The sequence below is a fragment of the Oncorhynchus gorbuscha genome, unplaced genomic scaffold (assembly GCF_021184085.1).
Source record: "Oncorhynchus gorbuscha isolate QuinsamMale2020 ecotype Even-year unplaced genomic scaffold, OgorEven_v1.0 Un_scaffold_1166, whole genome shotgun sequence".
In the NCBI taxonomy this organism is placed as follows: domain Eukaryota; kingdom Metazoa; phylum Chordata; class Actinopteri; order Salmoniformes; family Salmonidae; genus Oncorhynchus; species Oncorhynchus gorbuscha.
In genome coordinates this window covers 1-20637 of record NW_025744507.1, presented here as the reverse complement: position 1 = coordinate 20637, position 20637 = coordinate 1, and the positions used below count along the sequence as shown (strand labels likewise).

At 46.4% G+C, this 20637-nt stretch overlaps 1 long non-coding RNA gene across 1 annotated transcript in view; it reads right to left on the bottom strand.

The window, feature by feature from the left end:
- Positions 1 to 19984, bottom strand: part of LOC124016917 — a 189028-nt gene extending 169044 nt beyond the window's left edge. The window contains exon 1 of the long non-coding RNA XR_006835431.1: positions 19864 to 19984. This is a non-coding gene — a long non-coding RNA (uncharacterized LOC124016917). The remainder of the gene's footprint in view (positions 1 to 19863) is intronic.
- Between the last annotated feature and the right edge of the window lie 653 nt (positions 19985 to 20637).

Below are 20637 nucleotides of genomic sequence, written 5' to 3'. Positions count from 1 at the left end.
GTACAGTACTCAGTACTCAGTAGCATTACCTTGGCTGGTACAGTACTCAGTACTCAGTAGCATTACCTTGGCTGGTACAGTACTCAGTACTCAGTAGCATTAACTTGGCTGGTACAGTACTCAGTAGCATTAACTTGGCTGGTACAGTACTCAGTAGCATTAACTTGGCTGGTACAGTACTCAGTAGCATTAACTTGGCTGGTACAGTACTCAGTAGCATTAACTTGGCTGGTACAGTACTCAGTAGCATTAACTTGGCTGGTACAGTACTCAGTAGCATTAACTTGGCTGGTACAGTACTCAGTAGCATCAGTAACATTGGCAGTGCTGTCTGTGCTCTAATAGATTCTAATGCTTTAGTGTGGCCTGCTGGAAAGGCTTTAGATACTGTGTGTGTGTGTGTGTGTGTGTGTGTGTGTGTGTGTGTGTGTGTGTGTGTGTGTGTGTGTGTGTGTGTGTGTGTGTGTGTGTGTGTGTGTGTGTGTGTGTGTGTGTGTGTGTGTGTGTGTGTGTGTGTGTGTGTGTGTGTGTGTGTGTGTGTTTAATAGCTGTGAATAGCTCAGGGAAATTAAAGGATTATATGAGGAGAAGAGACTCATTCAGCCACGATCCGCACACACACACACAAACACACACACACACACACCACACACACACACAAACACACACACACACACACACACACACACACACACACACACACACACACACACACACACACACACACACACACACACACACACACACACACACACACACACAGAGAGAGAGAGAGACATAGAAACAGAAACAAATACACACACACACTGGTTAAGTCATAGTGGTTGTATAGTCTGGCACTCAGTAAGAGAGATGAACTGACACAGTCAACAGACAGTCAACAGACAGTCAGTGTTGAGAGATGAACTGACAGTCAACAGACAGTCAGTGTTGAGAGATGAACTGACAGTCAACAGACAGTCAGTGTTGAGAGATGAACTGACACAGTCAACAGACAGTCAGTGTTGAGAGATGAACTGACATAGTCAACAGCCAGTCAGTGTTGAGAGATGAACTGACAGTCAACAGACAGTCAGTGTTGAGAGATGAACTGACAGTCAACAGACAGTCAGTGTTGAGATGAACTAACAGTCAACAGACAGTCAGTGTTGAGAGATGAACTGACAGTCAACAGACAGTCAACAGACAGTCAGTGTTGAGAGATGAACTGACACAGTTAACAGACAGTCAGTGTTGAGAAATGAACTGACACAGTCAACAGACAGTCAGTGTTGAGAGATGAACTGACAGTCAACAGACAGTCAGTGTTGAGAGATGAACTGACACAGTCAACCGACAGTCAGTGTTGAGAGATGAACTGACACAGTCAACAGACAGTCAGTGTTGAGAGATGAACTGACAGTCAACAGACAGTCAACAGACAGTCAGTGTTGAGATGAACTGACACGGTCAACAGACAGTCAGTGTTGAGAGATGAACTGACACAGTCAACAGACAGTCAGTGTTGAGATGAACTGACACAGTCAACAGACAGTCAGTGTTGAGAGATGAACTGACAGTCAACAGACAGTCAACAGACAGTCAGTGTTGAGATGAACTAACAGTCAACAGACAGTCAGTGTTGAGAGATGAACTGACACAGTCAACAGACAGTCAGTGTTGAGAGATGAACTGACACAGTCAACAGACAGTCAGTGTTGAGAGATGAACTGACAGTCAACAGACAGTCAGTGTTGAGAGATGAACTGACAGTCAACAGACAGTCAGTGTTGAGAGATGAACTAACAGTCAACAGACAGTCAGTGTTGAGAGATGACCTGACAGTCAACAGACAGTCAACAGACAGTCAGTGTTGAGAGATGGACTAATACAGTCAACAGACAGTCAGTATTCAGAGATGAACTGACACAGTCAACAGACAGTCAGTATTGAGAGATGAACTGACAGTCAACAGACAGTCAACAGACAGTCAACAGACAGTCAGTGTTGAGAGATGAACTGACTCAGTCAACAGACAGTCAACAGACAGTCAACAGACAGTCAATGTTGAGAGATGAACTAACAGTCAACAGACAGTCAGTGTTTAGAGATGAACTAACAGTCAACAGACAGTCAGTGTTGAGAGATGAACTGACAGTCAACAGACAGTCAACAGGCAGTCAGTGTCGAGAGATGAACTGACAGTCAACAGACAGTCAGTGTTGAGAGATGCACTGACCCAGTCAACAGACAGTCAGTGTTGAGAGATGAACTAACACAGTCAACAGACAGTCAACAGACAGTCAGTGTTGAGAGATGAACTGACTCAGTCAACAGACAGTCAGTGTTGAGAGATGAACTGACTCAGTCAACAGACAGTCAGTGTTGAGAGATGAACTGACCCAGTCAACAGACAGTCAGTGTTGAGAGATGAACTGACCCAGTCAACAGACAGTCAGTGTTGAGAGATGAACTGACAGTCAACAGACAGTCAGTGTTGAGAGATGAACTGAGAGATGAAAACAGCCAGTAGATACAGAACTCATCAGATACAGAACTGAAGACACCAAACCGCTGCATGAATCGTTTGCATGTCTGTCCACAGCTGTGAAACGGAGGCCTAACGTCCTTTCATTCAGATGACCCCCATCTGAGATGAAACGGAGGCCTAACTTCCTTTCATTCAGATGACCCCCTTCTGAGATGAAACGGAGGCCTAACTTCCTTTCATTCAGATGACCCCCTTCTGAGATGAAACGGAGGCCTAACTTCCTTTCATTCAGATGACCCCCTTCTGAGATGAAACGGAGGCCTGGCGTCCTTTCATTCAGATGACCCCCTTCTGAGATGAAACGGAGGCCTGACGTCCTTTCATTCAGATGACCCCCTTCTAGATGAAACGGAGGCCTAACCCCCTTCTAGATGAAACGGAGGCCTAACCCCCTTCTGAGATGAAACGGAGGCCTAACGTCCTTTCATTCAGATGACCCCCTTCTAGATGAAACGGAGGCCTAACCCCCTTCTGAGATGAAACGGAGGCCAAACCCCTTCTGAGATTAAACAGAGCCCTAACCCCTTCTGAGATGAAACGGAGGCCTAACCCCTTCTGAGATTAAACAGAGCCCTAACCCCTTCTGAGATGAAACGGAGGCCTAACCCCTTCTGAGATTAAACAGAGCCCTAACCCCCTTCTGAGATGAAACGGAGGCCTAACCCCCTTCTGAGATTAAACAGAGCCCTAACCCCCTTCTGAGATGAAACGGAGGCCTAACCCCCTTCTGAGATTAAACAGAGCCCTAACCCCTTCTGAGATGAAACGGAGGCCTAACCCCTTCTGAGATTAAACAGAGCCCTAACCCCTTCTGAGATGAAACGGAGGCCTAACCCCCTTCTGAGATGAAACGGAGGCCTAACCCCTTCTGTGATTAAACGGAGGCCTAACCCTCTTCTGAGAGAAAACGAGAGAAGCTCCTCAGAGGATTGTCCCAGAGAGCACGGGAACACAGGGTCTTTCATGTCAAACAGTGTCCCAGATGACACCTTATTCACTATACTTTAGAGGGAACGGGAAGCCATTCAGGACACAATCTCCTTCCAAGCTTTCCAGGAAAGAGGACAGAAGGACAGGTGGAAGAACAAATGAACACACAATGGACACTTCTACTCCTAGAGTCAGTCAGTCATCTAGCCAGGCTGTATGATCCATTATGACATCACAGAGAATCAACGACCTGTTTGTGACATCATAGCTCTAGAACTAGCCCAGTAGAATATCAACAGTCAATGAGTGATTGTGACGTCATAGCTCTAGAACTAACCCAGTAGAATGTCAACAGTCAATGAGTGATTGTGACATCGTGACTCTGAGGAACTTCAGCCGTATGATGTGATAGTGAGGTCACGGGTGGACATCTGGAACGAAACCGTAGACCAGAGGCTGTGTGTGGTGGTGCGATCATCCACATCCACAAATAGAGACAGTAAAATACTCTTCTGTTCTGTTGTGTTCACACACTCCTGTCATGTACAGAACAGTATCCTTCTGTTCTGTTGTGTTCACTCCTGTCGTCTAGACAACCGTACCCTTATTTGGATGTGTTAAGGCTTTTGGGAAACAGATCTAATGACGACTAAACTATAAAGAGAGTGATCAGAGAGGAGGGATAAGATGACGTGATGAAAGAGAACGGAACGAGAAGGAGAGTGAGCCAAGGTCTAGAGATCCGGCTGCTGGATATTATTCTACAATCACAGAAAGATGGTCTATCTCTCCACTGATTATCACCTTAGTGAGGTTCGGATGTTCAGGAGGAAACGGAGCTCCCTCATCAATCAATCACACACACCCACCCACCTCTGGACAGAGGCTGCTGCTGAGTGTCTTTCTCTCTATCCATCCACCACTTCAACTAACCCTCCACCTCTCTCTCATCCATCCATCCATCCATCCATCCACCACTTCACCAAACCCTCCACCTCTCTATCCATCCATCCACCACTTCACCTAACCCTCCACCGCTCTCTCATCGATCCACCACTTCACCTAACCCTCCACCTCTCTCTCATCCATCCACCACTTCACCTAACCCTCCACCTCTCTCTCATCCATCCAGCACTTCACCTAACCCTCCACCTCTCTCTCAATCCATCCACCACTTCACCTAACCATCCACCTCTCTCTCACTTGACATGTGAGTAATTTAGCAGACACTGTTACCCAGAGGGACTTGTAGTAGAGGGACTTGTTCTGGTCCCCGTGGGAATCAAACCAACAACCCTGGTGTTGCTCCCTGCTCTACCAACTGAGCCCCACGGACATCTTTCTCCGTCTTTCTCTCCCTCCTTCTTGGTCTCCTTCGATCTCCCTCCCTCTTTCTCCCTCCCTCCCTCCCTCTTTCTCTCTCTCCCGCGATCTCACTCCCTCTGTCTCCCTCTGTCTCTCTCCATCTCTTTCTCCCTCTGTCTCCCTCTGTCTCTCTCCACCTCTTTCTCTCTCTGTCTCCCTCTGTCTCTCTCCACCTCTTTCTCTCTATATATATATATCTCCATCCCTATTTTTGTCCATCTGACAGGGGACATTTAGGATGTACAGGCTGGCTCTCTATTGCAAAATAACATAATTCACAGAGGGGACCCTCCCTTCTCTCTCCCTCTGTATGTCTGTCTCTCTATCACGATCTGTCTCTCCTCCTCCCAGCTCCAGGGAGTGAAGTACAGGCAGCTGGCATACAAAGTAGCTGACTCAATGTACACACACCACTACAAGAGAGAGAGAGAGAGAGAGAGAGAGAGAGAGAGAGAGAGAGAGAGAGAGAGAGAGAGAGAGAGAGAGAGAGAGAGAGAGAGAGAGAGAGAGAGAGAGAGAGAGAGAGAGAGAGAGAGACAGAGAGAGGTGGGAAGGAGGGTGAGAGAGAGACAGAGCCAGAGAGAGAAGAGAAAGAGAGAGAGAGAGACAGAGACAGAGCCAGAGAGAGAAGAGAGAGAGAAAGAGAAAGAGAAAGAGAAAGAGAGAGAGGTGGGAAGGGGGAAGGAGGATAAGAGACAGAGAGAGACAGAAAGAGACACAGAGAGATAGATACAGATATAGATACAGGGGGAGAGAGAGAGAGACACAGAAAGACCCTAACCCTAACTTTGATGCTAGGGCACCACGGCCCTCTGCTAGGGCACCAAGGCCCTCTGCTAGGGCACCATGGCCTTCTGCTAGGGCACCAAGGCCCTCTGCTAGGGCACCAAGGCCCTCTGCTAGGGCACCACGGCCCTCTGCTAGGGCACCAAGGCCCTCTGCTAGGGCACCACGGCCCTCTGCTAGAGGGACAACCAAGGCCCTCTGCTCAAAGTGAAGGGCACCACGGCCCTCTGCTGAAGGGCACCACGGCCCTCTGCTAGTGAAGGTGCACCAAGGCCTTCTGCTAGGGCAGCCTAGGCCTTCTGCTAGTGGCACCACGGCCCTGTCATGCAAAGTGAAGGGCACCACGGTTACAGCCTCTGCTGAAGGGCACCAAGGCCTTCTGCTAGGGCACCAAGGCCATTAGACAATTCCATTGATTTGAAAACTGAAAAACACTATCTCTTCTGTATGTCAATGTACATAAATAATTATACTACATATACTACAAGTGAAGGTGATAGCCTATTGGTTGCAGCCTGTCATGTCATAGTGAAGGTGATAGCCTATTGGTTGCAGCCTGTCATGTCAAAGTGAAGGTGATAGCCTATTGGTTACAGCCTGTCATGTCAAAGTGAAGGTGATAGCCTATTGGTTACAGCCTGTCATGTCAAAGTGAAGGTGATAGCCTATTGGCTACAGCCTGTCATGTCAAAGTGAAGGTGATAGCCTATTGGCTACAGCCTGTCATGTCAAAGTGAAGGTGATAGCCTATTGGCTACAGCCTGTCATGTCAAAGTGAAGGTGATAGCCTATTGGCTACAGCCTGTCATGTCAAAGTGAAGGTGATAGCCTATTGGCTACAGCCTGTCATGTCAAAGTGAAGGTGATAGCCTATTGGCTACAGCCTGTCATGTCAAAGTGAAGGTGATAGCCTATTGGCTACAGCCTGTCATGTCAAAGTGAAGGTGATAGCCTATTGGCTACAGCCTGTCATGTCAAAGTGAAGGTGATAGCCTATTGGCTACAGCCTGTCATGTCAAAGTGAAGGTGATAGCCTATTGGCTACAGCCTGTCATGTCATAGTGAAGGTGATAGCCTATTGGCTACAGCCTGTCATGTCAAAGTGAAGGTGATAGCCTATTGGCTACAGCCTGTCATGTCATAGTGAAGGTGATAGCCTATTGGCTACAGCCTGTCATGTCAAAGTGAAGGTGATAGCCTATTGGCTACAGCCTGTCATGTCAAAGTGAAGGTGATAGCCTATTGGCTACAGCCTGTCATGTCCAGAAGGTGATGATGACATGAGGACATGAGGCGCCTGACAACGTAGCCTAACTTTAATCAGACTTTTAATTACATGAAGTACCAGTCAACAGTTTGGGACACACCTACTTATTTAAGAGGTTTTTCTACATTGTAGAATAATAGTGAAGACATCAACACTATGAAATAACACATATGGAGTCATGTAGTAACCAACAAAAAGTATTAATGTCACAATCGTGGTAAGTAGCGGACCAAAATGCAGCGTGGTATGTGTTCATGATGATTTATTAATTAAAGAAAGCACTGAATACAAAACTATACAAAACAATAAACGAATAACGACCGTGAAGCTACAATGAGAACTGTGCTGAACACAAGCAACTGACATAGACAATCACCCACAAACACACAGTGAAACCCAGGCTACCTAAGTATGACTCTCAATCAGAGACAACTAATGACACCTGCCAAAGGGAAACATAGACTGCCCACCCCAACTCACGCCCTGACCATACTAAATACAGACCAAACAAATGGAAACATAGACTGCCCACCCCAACTCACGCCCTGACCATACTAAATACAGACCAAACAAATGGAAACATAGACTGCCCACCCCAACTCACGCCCTGACCATACTAAATACAGACCAAACAAATGAAAACATAGACTGCCCACCCCAACTCACGCCCTGACCATACTACAGACCAAAAATGAAAACATAGACTGCCCACCAAACTGACCATACTAAATACAGACCAAACAAAAAACATAGACTGCCCACCCCAACTCACGCCCTGACCATACTAAATACAGACCAAACAAATGAAAACATAGACTGCCCACCCCAACTCACGCCCTGACCATACTAAATACAGACCAAACAAATGAAAACATAGACTGCCCACACCAACTCACGCCCTGACCATACTAAATACAAAAGGTCAGAACTTGACAATTAAATAGGTCAAAATATACTTGAGATTCTTCAAAGTAGCCACCCTTTGCATTGATGACAGCTTTGCACACTCTTGGCATTCTCTCAACCAGCGTCACCTGGAATGCTTTTTCAACTGTATTGAATTAGTTCCTACATATGCTGAGCACTTTTTGGCTGCTTTTCCTTCACTTTGCGGTCCTTCACTCTTGCATATGGCCTTGGTTCCCTAGCAGATGGCCTTGGTGCGCTAGCAGAGGGCCTTGGTGCTCCTAGCAGAGGGCATTGGTGCCCTTGGATCTTGATGCCCTAGCAGAGGGCCTTGGTGCCCAAGCAGAGGGCCTTGGTGCCCTGTCAGAGGGCCTTGGTTCCCTGTCAGAGGGCATTGGTGCCCTAGCAGAGGGCCTTGGTGCCCTAGTACCAAAGTTAGGGTCTTTCTGTGTCTCTCTCCCGCTCTGTATCTATATCTGTGTCTCTTTCTCTGTCTCTCTGTCTCTCCCTCTCTGTTTCTCTCTGTGCCCTAGCAGAGGGCCTTAGTTCCCTGTCAGAGGGCCTTGGTGCCCTGGCAGGTGGGGCACCTCTTGAAAGCCAAATGGCTTCTACCCCCAAGCCATAGGACTGCTAAATAGTTAGTTAAATAGGTAACCAATAGCAACCAGGACAATCTGCACTGACCCTTTTGCACTAACTTTTTCCTCATCACATACACTGCTGCTACTGTCTATCATCTATCCTGTTGCCCTAGTTACCCCATTACCTCGTATCCCGGCACATCACATAGATTGCTGCTGTCTATCATCTATCCTGTTGATTCATCATAGACTGCTGCTACTGTCTATTATCTATCCTGTTGACTCATCACATAGACTGCTGCTACTGTCTATTATCTATCCTGTTGCCTAGTTGCCCCATTACCTCGTATCCCGGCACATCACATAGACTGCTGCTACTGTCTATCATCTATCCTGTTGCCTAGTTACCCCATTACCTCGTATCCCGGCACATCACATAGATTGCTGCTACTGTCTATCATCTATCCTGTTGCCTAGTTACCCCATTACCTCGTATCCCGGCACATCACATACACTGCTGCTACTGTCTATCATCTATCCTGTTGCCTCATCACATAGACTGCTGCTACTGTCTATCATCTATCCTGTTGCCTAGTTACCCCATTACCTCGTATCCCGGCACATCACATAGACTGCTGCTACTGTCTATTATCTATCCTGTTGACTCTTTATTTCACATAGACTGCTGCTACCTCGTTCTATCCTAGTTGACTAGTTACTTTATGTTTTTCTACCTATATCAATAAGCATACTGTTACCCCATGACCTCGTACACCTGGCACTTCACATAGTTACTGACTGTGTATTTATTCCTTGTGTTGTTATGTTTTTGTTAGGGAACCTGGGCCAATCAGCCGTCAATAAGCATCCCACTGTTAGTCTACACCTGTTAGTCTACACCTGTTAGTCTACACCTGTTAGTCTACATCTGTTAGTCTACACCTGTTAGTCTACATCTGTTAGTCTACACCTGTTAGTCTACACCTGTTAGTCTACACCTGTTAGTCTACACCTGTTAGTCTACACCTGTTAGTCTACACCTGTTAGTCTACATCTGTTAGTCTACACCTGTTAGTCTACACCTGTTAGTCTACACCTGTTAGTCTACACCTGTTAGTCTACACCTGTTAGTCTACACCTGTTAGTCTACATCTGTTAGTCTACACCTGTTAGTCTACACCGATTAGTTACACCTGTTAGCATGTGACAAATCTACACCTGTTATCTGATTTGGAATCTTATGGATGGAGGATGGGCCTGAGTAGGCTTGGGGTTGGCAGAATGTTGGGGATGGAGGATGGGCCTGAGGTAGGCTTGGGGTTGGCAGAATGTTGGGGATGGAGGATGGGCCTGAGGTAGGCTTGGGGTTGGCAGAATGTTGGGGATGGAGGATGGGCCTGAGGTAGGCTTGGGGTTGGCAGAATGTTGGGGATGGAGGATGGGCCTGAGGTAGGCTTGGGGTTGGCAGAATGTTGGGGATGGAGGATGGGCCTGACGTAGGCTTGGGGTTGGCAGAATGTTGGGGATGGAGGATGGGCCTGAGGTAGGCTTGGGGTTGGCAGAATGTTGGGGATGGAGGATGGGCCTGGGTAGGCTTGGGGTTGGCAGAATGTTGGGGATGGAGGATGGGCCTGAGGTAGGCTTGGGGTTGGCAGAATGTTGGGGATGGAGGATGGGCCTGAGGTAGGCTTGGGGTTGGCAGAATGTTGGGGATGGAGGATGGGCCTGAGGTAGGCTTGGGGTTGGCAGAATGTTGGGGATGGAGGATGGGCCTGACGTAGGCTTGGGGTTGGCAGAATGTTGGGGATGGAGGATGGGCCTGAGGTAGGCTTGGGGTTGGCAGAATGTTGGGGATGGAGGATGGGCCTGACATAGGCTTGGGGTTGGCAGAATGTTGGGGATGGAGGATGGGCCTGACGTAGGCTTGGGGTTGGCAGAATGTTGGGGATGGAGGATGGGCCTGACGTAGGCTTGGGGTTGGCAGAATGTTGGGGATGGAGGATGGGCCTGAGGTAGGCTTGGGGTTGGCAGAATGTTGGGGATGGAGGATGGGCCTGACGTAGGCTTGGGGTTGGCAGAATGTTGGGGATGGAGGATGGGCCTGAGGTAGGCTTGGGGTTGGCAGAATGTTGGGGATGGAGGATGGGCCTGACATAGGCTTGGGGTTGGCAGAATGTTGGGGATGGAGGATGGGCCTGAGTGTAGGCTTGGGGTTGGCAGAATGTTGGGGATGGAGGAAGGGCCTGACATAGGCTTGGGGTTGGCAGAATGTTGGGGATGGAGGATGGGCCTGGAGGTAGGCTTGGGGTTGGCAGAATGTTGGGGATGGAGGATGGGCCTGAGGTAGGCTTGGGGTTGGCAGAATGTTGGGGATGGAGGATGGGCCTGAGGTAGGCTTGGGGTTGGCAGAATGTTGGGGATGGAGGATGGCCTGAGGTAGGCTTGGGGTTGGCAGAATGTTGGGGATGGAGGATGGGCCTGAGGTAGGCTTGGGGTTGGCAGAATGTTGGGGATGGAGGATGGGCCTGAGGTAGGCTTGGGGTTGGCAGAATGTTGGGGATGGAGGATGGGCCTGACGTAGGCTTGGGGTTGGCAGAATGTTGGGATGGAGGATGGGCCTGACGTAGGCTTGGGGTTGGCAGAATGTTGGGGATGGAGGATGGGCCTGAGGTAGGCTTGGGGTTGGCAGAATGTTGGGGATGGAGGATGGGCCTGAGGTAGGCTTGGGGTTGGCAGAATGTTGGGGATGGAGGATGGGCCTGACGTAGGCTTGGGGTTGGCAGAATGTTGGGGATGGAGGATGGGCCTGAGGTAGGCTTGGGGTTGGCAGAATGTTGGGGATGGAGGATGGGCCTGAGGTAGGCTTGGGGTTGGCAGAATGTTGGGGATGGAGGATGGGCCTGAGGTAGGCTTGGGGTTGGCAGAATGTTGGGGATGGAGGATGGGCCTGACGTAGGCTTGGGGTTGGCAGAATGTTGGGGATGGAGGATGGGCCTGAGGTAGGCTTGGGGTTGGCAGAATGTTGGGGATGGAGGATGGGCCTGACGTAGGCTTGGGGTTGGCAGAATGTTGGGGATGGAGGATGGGCCTGACGTAGGCTTGGGGTTGGCAGAATGTTGGGGATGGAGGATGGGCCTGAGGGTGGAGGTTTCAATCACAGTGCTAGGTACTAGGTTTCAATCCCAGTGCTAGGTACTAGGTTTCAATCCCAGTGCTAGGTTTTAATCCCAGTGCTAGGTACTAGGTTTCAATCCCAGTGCTAGGTACTAGGTTTCAATCCCAGTGCTAGGGGCGGCAGGGTAGCCTAGTGGTTAGAGCATTGGACTAGTAACCGAAAGGTTGCAAGTTCAAATCCCCGAGCTGACAAGGTACAAAATCTGTCGTTCTGCCCCTGAACAGGCAGTTAACCCACTGTTCCTAGGCCGTCAATGAATATAAGAATTTGTTCTTAACTGACTTGCCTGGTTAAAGCTTAAAATAAATAAAAGGTATGAGGTTTCAATCCCAGTGCTAGGTACTAGGTTTCAATCCCAGTGCTAGGTACTAGGTTTCAATCCCAGTGCTAGGTACTAGGTTTCAATCCCAGTGCTAGGTACTAGGTTTCAGTCCCAGTGCTAGGTACTAGGTTTCAAGCCCGGTACTAGGTTTCAATCCCAGTACTAGGTTTTATTCCCAGTGCTAGGTTTCAATCCCAGTGCTAGGTACGAGGTTTCAATCCCGGTACTAGGTTTCAATCCCAGTGCTAGGTACTAGGTTTCAATCCCAGTACTAGGTTTCAATCCCAGTGCTAGGTACTAGGTTTCAATCCCAGTGCTAGGTACTAGGTTTCAATCCCAGGTACTAGGTTTCAATCCCAAGGTTTCCCAGTGCTAGGTACTAGGTTTCAATCCCAGTGCTAGGTACTAGGTTTCAATCCCAGTGCTAGGTACGAGGTTTCAATCCCAGTGCTAGGTACTAGGTTTCAATCCCAGTGCTAGGTACTGGGTTTCAATCCCAGTGCTAGGTAAGAGGTTTCAATCCCAGTGCTAGGTACTAGGTTTCAATCCCAGTGCTAGGTACGAGGTTTCAATCCCAGTACTAGGTTTCAATCCCAGTGCTAGGTACTAGGTTTCAATCCCAGTGCTAGGTACGAGGTTTCAATCCAGTGCTAGGTACTAGGTTTCAATCCCAGTGCTAGGTACGAGGTTTCAATCCCAGTGCTAGGTACTAGGTTTCAATCCCAGTGCTAGGTACTAGGTTTCAATCCCAGTACTAGGTTTTTGTTTTTTAAAAGTCTTTCTCAAACCTTAACCAATCAGAATGAATGGTTTTAGTCTTTCTCAAACCTTAACCAATCAGAAAGAATGCCCGAAACGTAACTGTCAAAAATCTATATATATTCCCTACGGACAAAAGTTGGATTCTGAAGTCAATTTCGAAATGTTTATTTTAGTTAAGAACAAATTCTTATTTTCAATGACGGCCTAGGAACAGCGGGTTAACTGCCTTGTTCAGGGGCAGAACGATAGATGTGTACCTTGTCAGCTCGGGGATTGGAACTTGCAACCTTTCGGTTACCAGCCAAACACTCTAACCACTAGGCTACCCCGCCACCACAAAATGTTTGAGGCTACTCGACACCCTCTCTGTTCAGCATTGCAGAGCGATAGAAAGACATCTTGTTGCTGCTCTACACCCTCTCTGTTCAGCATTGCAGAGAGATAGAAAGACCTCTTGTTGCTACTCTACACCCTCTCTGTTCAGCATTGCAGAGAGATAGAAAGAAAGACCTCTTGTTGCTGCTCTACACCCTTTCTGTTCAGCATTGCAGAGAGACAGAAAGAGAAAAACAGGGGGAGGGAGAGAGGACCCCTTTTTCTCTTCTCCCTCTCTTCTCTCCCCTCATCTTGTTTATACAAGCAATACCTTCTTTATTACAAGCCAGTGCACAGCAATCACACACACACATTCACAAGCAATCTCACCACGCCGCTAACTAACGGCCTGCAGGGAATTCTCTCTTGTGAGGCTTTGGAGGCTTGAAACTCAGTGTGTTGCCTGCTGGAAAGGCTTTAGATACAGTGTGTGTGTGTGGAATCAATGTGATAATTACCTCTCAGAATGAGCATGAACCATATTGAATTGGAGAAGGGCTTGTAACAACGGTAAATGTAGTAACACCAGTTAGTGTAATAACACTGTTTAGTGTAATAACACCAGTTAGTGTAATAACACCAGTTAGTGTAACAACACCAGTTAGTGTAATAACACCAGTTAGTGTAACAACACCGGTTAGTGTAATAACACCAGTTAGTGTAATAACACCAGTTAGTGTAATAACACTGTTTAGTGTAATAACACCAGTTAGTGTAATAACACCGGTTAGTGTAATAACACCAGTTAGTGTAACAACACCGGTTAGTGTAATAACACCAGTTAGTGTAATAACACCAGTTAGTGTAATAACACCGGTTAGTGTAATAACACCAGTTAGTGTAATAACACTGTTTAGTGTAATAACACCAGTTAGTGTAGTAACACCAGTTAGTGTAATAACACCAGTTAGTGTAATAACACCGGTTAGTGTAATAACACCAGTTAGTGTAATAACACCAGTTAGTGTAATAACACCAGTTAGTGTAATGTAACACCAGTTAGTGTAATAACACCAGTTAGTGTAATAACACCAGTTAGTGTAATAACACCAGTTAGTGTAATAACACCAGTTAGTGTAATAACACCAGTTAGTGTAATAACACCAGTTAGTGTAATGTAACACCAGTTAGTGTAGTAACACCAGTTAGTGTAATAACACCAGTTAGTGTAATGTAACACCAGTTAGTGTAATAACACCAGTTAGTGTAATAACACCAGTTAGTGTAATAACACCAGTTAGTGTAATAACACCAGTTAGTGTAATAACACCAGTTAGTGTAATGTAACACCAGTTAGTGTAATAACACCAGTTAGTGTAATAACACCAGTTAGTGTAATAACACCAGTTAGTGTAATAACACCAGTTAGTGTAATGTAACACCAGTTAGTGTAATAACACCGTTAGTGTAATAACACCAGTTAGTGTAATAACACCGGGTTAGTGTAATAACACCAGTTAGTGTAATAACACCAGTTAGTGTAATAACACCGGTTAGTGTAATAACACCAGTTAGTGTAATAACACCGGTTAGTGTAATAACACCAGTTAGTGTAATAACACCAGTTAGTGTAATAACACCGGTTAGTGTAATAACACCAGTTAGTGTAATAACACCAGTTAGTGTAATAACACCAGTTAGTGTAATAACACCAGTTAGTGTAATAACACTGTTTAGTGTAATAACACCAGTTAGTGTAATAACACCAGTTAGTGTAATAACACCAGTTAGTGTAACAACACCAGTTAGTGTAATAACACCAGTTAGTGTAATAACACCAGTTAGTGTAATAACACCGGTTAGTGTAATAACACCGGTTAGTGTAATAACACCAGTTAGTGTAATAACACCGGTTAGTGTAATAACACCAGTTAGTGTAGTAACACCAGTTAGTGTAATAACACCAGTAACACCAGTTAGTGTAATAACACCAGTAACACCAGTTAGTGTAGTAACACCAGTTAGTGTAATAACACCAGTAACACCAGTTAGTGTAATAACACCGGTTAGTGTAATAACACCGGTTAGTGTAATAACACCAGTTAGTGTAATAACACCAGTTAGTGTAATAACACCAGTTAGTGTAATAACACCGGTTACATTACATACATCCCATTCATTACTGGTGTAGATATGTGGAGGCAGAGCAGGGCATTTTGGTGCGCAGCCAATGTTAGAGTTACTCAGCGGAAAACCTCTGTTAGACCATGGACACACACACACACTCAGTAGACCATGGACACACACACACACACACACACACACACACACACACACACACACACACACACACACACACACACACACACACACACACACACACACACACACACACACACACACACACACACACACACACTCAGTAGACCATGGACACACACACACACACACTCAGTAGACCATGGACACACACACACACACACAGTTAGTAGACCATGGACACACACACACACACACACTCAGTTCGTAGACCATGGATACACACACACACACACACTCAGTAGACCATGGACACACACACACACACACACAGTTAGTAGACCATGGACACACACACACACACACACAAACTCAGTTCGTAGACCATGGATACACACACACACACACACACACACACACACACACTCAGTAGACCATGGACACACACACACACACACAGTTAGTAGACCATGGACACACACACACACACATACACACTCAGTTAGTAGACCATGGACACACACACACACACACTCAGTTAATAGACCATGGACACACACACAAACACACACTTAGTAGACCATGGACACACACACTCAGTTAGTAGACCATGGACACACACACTCACTTAGTAGACCATGGACACACACACTCAGTTAGTAGACCATGGACACACACACTCAGTTAGTAGACCATGGACACACACACACAGTTAGTAGACCACGCCTCGCGGGACTCAATGCTAGTTACACCATCCGTTACCTCAGACTGTTGCTACAGCACAACCCTCTGGATTAACTGCCTGTATAACAACACATTAAAACACAGAGAGAGACACAAACACACACACAGAGAGAGACACAAACACACACAGAGAGAGACAGAAACACACACAGAGAGACACAAACACAGAGAGAGAGAGAGAGAGAGAGAGACACAAACACACACAGAGAGAGAGAGACACAAACACACACAGAGAGAGACACAAACACACACAGAGAGAGACACAAACACACAGAGAGAGAGACACAAACACACACAGAGAGAGACACAAACACACACAGAGAGAGACACAAACACACAGAGAGAGACACAAACACACACAGAGAGAGACACAAACACACACAGAGAGATACACAAACACGCACAGAGAGAGACACAAACACACACAGAGAGAGACACACAAACACACACAGAGAGAGACAAACACACACACACACACACACACAGAGAGACACAAACACACACACACATAGAGAGACACAAAGAGACACAGAGAGAGACACAAACACACACAGAGAGAGACACAAAGAGACACATAGAGAGACACAAAGAGACACATAGAGAGACACAAACACACACAGAGAGAGACACAAACACACACAGAGAGAGACACAAACACACACAGAGAGAGACACAAACACACACAGAGAGAGACACAAACACACACACAGAGAGAGACACAAACACACACACACACACACACACACACACAGAGAGACACAAACACACACACACATAGAGACACAAAGAGACACAGAGAGAGACACAAACACACACAGAGAGAGACACAAAGAGACACATAGAGAGACACAAAGAGACACATAGAGAGACACAAACACACACAGAGAGAGACACAAACACACACAGAGAGAGACACAAACACACACAGAGAGAGACACAAACACACACAGAGAGAGACACAAACACACACAGAGAGAGACACAAACATACACAGAGAGAGACAAACACACACAGAGAGAGACACAAACACAGAGAGAGAGAGACACAAACACACACAGAGAGAGACACAAACACACACAGAGAGAGAGACACAAACACACAGAGAGAGACACAAAAAACACACAGAGAGAGACACAAACACACACACAGAGAGACACAAACACACACACACACACACACAGAGAGAGACACAAACACACACAGAGAGAGAGACACAAACACACACAGAGAGAGAGACACAAACACACAGAGAGAGACACAAACACACACAGAGAGAGACACAAACACACACAGAGAGAGACACAAACACACACACACACAGAGAGAGACACAAACACACACAGAGAGAGACGCAAACACACACAGAGAGAGACGCAAACACACACAGAGAGAGAGACACAAACACACAGAGAGAGAGACACAAACACACACAGAGAGAGACACAAACATACACAGAGAGAGACACAAACACACACAGAGAGAGACACAAACACACACAGAGAGAGACACACGTTTTTTTTTTACAGACAGTCTTCAAGTCTTTTAACCCAAGAAAACTGGTGAAGTTCCAGAGAAAAGGTAAACATTTACCACTTCAAAAGACGGTTCCCTTTAACAAAGGAAAACATTGCCATGAATAAACAAACTGTAAAAAATAATGAACAGTTTTAAATCAAATCTATAGCTTAGAAGGCAACCTTATGTGTGAGAGAGGCAGTAGGAGCTGTCCCAGGTTCTGGACTACTGCTGGATCAACATTTACATTTACATTTAAGTCATTTAGCAGACGCTCTTATCCAGAGCGACTTACATGTAGGCTAAGAGTCTGACCCCACCATAGTGCATGTGCATCCTGTGCAGTCTAAAGACGAGCCACTCAGGTGGACAAAGGGTGCTGCATGGCCACATACAACATGCACCCCCCTGGTCCACGGGTCCACATTCTAAACATTCTCAACCATTATCACAAAATATAGGCACCCCCTGGTCCCCGGGTCCACATTCTAAACATTCTCAACCATTATCACATCATATAGGCACCCCCCTGGTCCACGGGTCCACATTCTAAACATTCCCAACCATTATCACATCATATAGGCACCCCCTGGTCCACGGGTCCACATTCTAAACATTCTCAACCATTATCACGTCATATAGGCATCCCACTGGTCCCCGGTCCACATTCTAAACATTCTACACCATTATCACATCATATAGGCACCCCCTGGTCCACGGGTCCACATTCTAAACATTCTACACCATTATCACATCATATAGGCACCCCCTGGTCCACGGGTCTACATTCTAAACATTCTACACCATTATCACATCATATAGGCACCCCCTGGTCCACGGGTCCACATTCTAAACATTCTCAACCATTATCTCATCATATAGGCACCCCCTGGTCCACGGGTCCACATTCTAAACATTCTCAACCATTATCACATCATATAGGCACCCCCTGGTCCACGGGTCCACATTCTAAACATTCTCAACCATTATCACATCATATAGGCACCCCCTGGTCCCCGGTCCACATTCTAAACATTCTCAACCATTATCACATCATATAGGCACCCCCTGGTCCACGGTTCCACATTCTAAACATTCTCAACCATTATCACATCATAGGCACCCCTGGTCCCCGGGCCACATTCTAAACATTCTCAACCATTATCACATCATATAGGCACCCCTGGTCCACGGGTCCACATTCTAAACATTCTCAACCATTATCACATCATATAGGCACCCCCTGGTCCACGGGTCCACATTCTAAACATTCTCAACCATTATCACATCATATAGGCACCCCTGGTCCCCCGTCCACATTCTAAACATTCTCAACCATTATCACATCATATAGGCACCCCCTGGTCCCCCGTCCACATTCTAAAACATTATCACATCATATAGGCACCCCCCTGGTCCCCGGTCCACATTCTCAACCATTATCACATCATATAGGCACCCCCCTGGTCCCCGGTCCACATTCTCAACCATTATCACATCATATAGGCACCACGTAGTCTAAATCAACATTCTAAAACATTATCACGTCATATAGGCACCACGTAGTCTAAATCAACATTCTAAAACATTATCACGTCATATAGGCACCACGTAGTCTAAATCAACATTCTAAAACATTATCATGTCATATAGGCACCACGTAGTCTAAATCAACATTCTAAAACATTATCACGTCACATATGACAACTTCAAACCCCTTGTTCTATGAACTTTGGCCTTCTTTCATGCATCTTTCTTAGGTCACCAACTATAGTTTGGCTCCATTGGCCAGTTCTGGGGTCTATAATTTCAGGATGGCCTAGTGAAAGTCCTTGAGCCCACGTGAAGCCAAGTGTAGCCATTAGCCTAAACCGTCATTATTCCATACCTTAAAACTGGCATTATCACGCCTTTAGATAGAGGCAATAGGCTGACAATCTATCTAATTAATTGATCTCCATGTGTGACATTTTTTTAGCAGTTGGATCAATCAATTAATCTGATTAGCTATTTTATTGGATCTATCAATCATTTAAACCCGGACTGTCCTCTCAGACCGCAGCCTAAAGACACATTACCTACAGAATGCATAGGCTACAATCTATTGGCTACACGACGTATGAACAGAAAAACATTTAGCCAATCCTGTCCACAAATCCAATCCCTCACCAGCTCTGTACAGTACAGCGTCAACGGAGTTGCCTCAGTCAGGGGGAAAACATGCGCTTCCGTAAACATGAAAGCTGTGGTGAACTGCAGCAGCAAGCAATGACCTGCGTTGGTAGCCTACGGACAACCGAAGTTACCCATGCAGCGCCAACCCCCTCGCTATTGAAGACAGGACGGTATAGAAACAGAACAGACAGCGAATAGAATAAAACAGCATGAATCCATGTTGTTAGTTACCTGGTGTGGAAAACGGCGAAACCGTTAGACAGATATCTGACCGTACGGTTAGCGATTCATCTCAGATATCACCCAAAATCCCTTCTGTCGCTTCTGTGACACGCTCTTCCCTTCCCGATCTCTTTCCTCTCATCTATATGTCTCTCTCTCAAGGAGGAGAGCAGCAGTAGCAGTTGCGGATCTCCACGGGAATATCCAGCATCACGTCTCAAGGCTGTGCAGTGTCAACCACGGCATCCGACAGACAGCAGCTGCGAGATGAGCTGTCGTCTCCACCAACACTGTCTCGCGCATGCAGCGCTCCCTCTTCTCTACTCTTCCGTTCCGTTCTCTGCCTCTGTCTTCTATCCGTATCTCACTGCGTCAGGCGCACTATGCTTGGCTTCTCTCTCTTTCTATCTCTCTTTCTCTCTCTTTCTCTCGCTCTCTCTCGCTCTCTCTCCTGTCCTCCTCTCCTTGTGCCTAGACTGAAGCCAGCTTTTAGTGGAGAAGGAGTAGGATACTGTACAGGCTGTGATACAATATAATATATCATACAATACTTTCTCAATTTGAATGGAAATGTATTTCGAGGCCAGCTGTAGGCTACAATGAGATATGCCAGCATACAAATCTACACACAACAACAATCTCTGTGAGTAAAATTTGATGTAATTTCAACTTCTTTTCAACCAAAACGTTGTCTTTTCAATGTCTTTTGCCAACATATATCACTGATAATGCCCTATAAGCTGCACATCAGGGTGGATCACATTGGTGGGAGCTGTGTTTTTG